We start from the raw sequence: 446 nt of genomic DNA, 5'->3' as shown, positions 1-446 counted from the left end.
CAGCTCTTTCACTTCATTATTTCTTCCCTTTGCTTCAGCTATTTTCATTTATGAGCAAGTTTCAGAGTCTTTTATGACATTTACTTTGATCTCTTCTTTCTTTCCTGTCTTTTTAATGATCTTTTGCTTTTTTTATGTAGGCTGTTCTTGATGTCATCCACAATTCCTTTGGTCTTTAGTTATTAGTGTTCAGTGTATCAAATCTGTTCTGGAGACAGTCTTTAAATTTAGGTGTAATATACTCAAGGAGTCCTGATGTGGCACTATAGAAAAAGTTCTAGATTGTAAGATAAGTATGAACTACAAGATCAACAGTTCAAACTCATCAGCCACTTCTCAGAAACCCTAGACAGGGTTGCTATGAGTCAAAACCAAATTGATGGCACTTTACAACAACAACATACTCAAAGTTGTAAGTTAGCTGTGATGGACCTGTTTTAATTTTC

The sequence above is a fragment of the Chrysochloris asiatica genome, unplaced genomic scaffold (genome assembly GCF_000296735.1).
Source record: "Chrysochloris asiatica unplaced genomic scaffold, ChrAsi1.0 scaffold00079, whole genome shotgun sequence".
Taxonomy (NCBI): Eukaryota; Metazoa; Chordata; class Mammalia; order Afrosoricida; family Chrysochloridae; genus Chrysochloris; species Chrysochloris asiatica.
Note: the sequence above shows the minus strand (reverse complement) of the source record.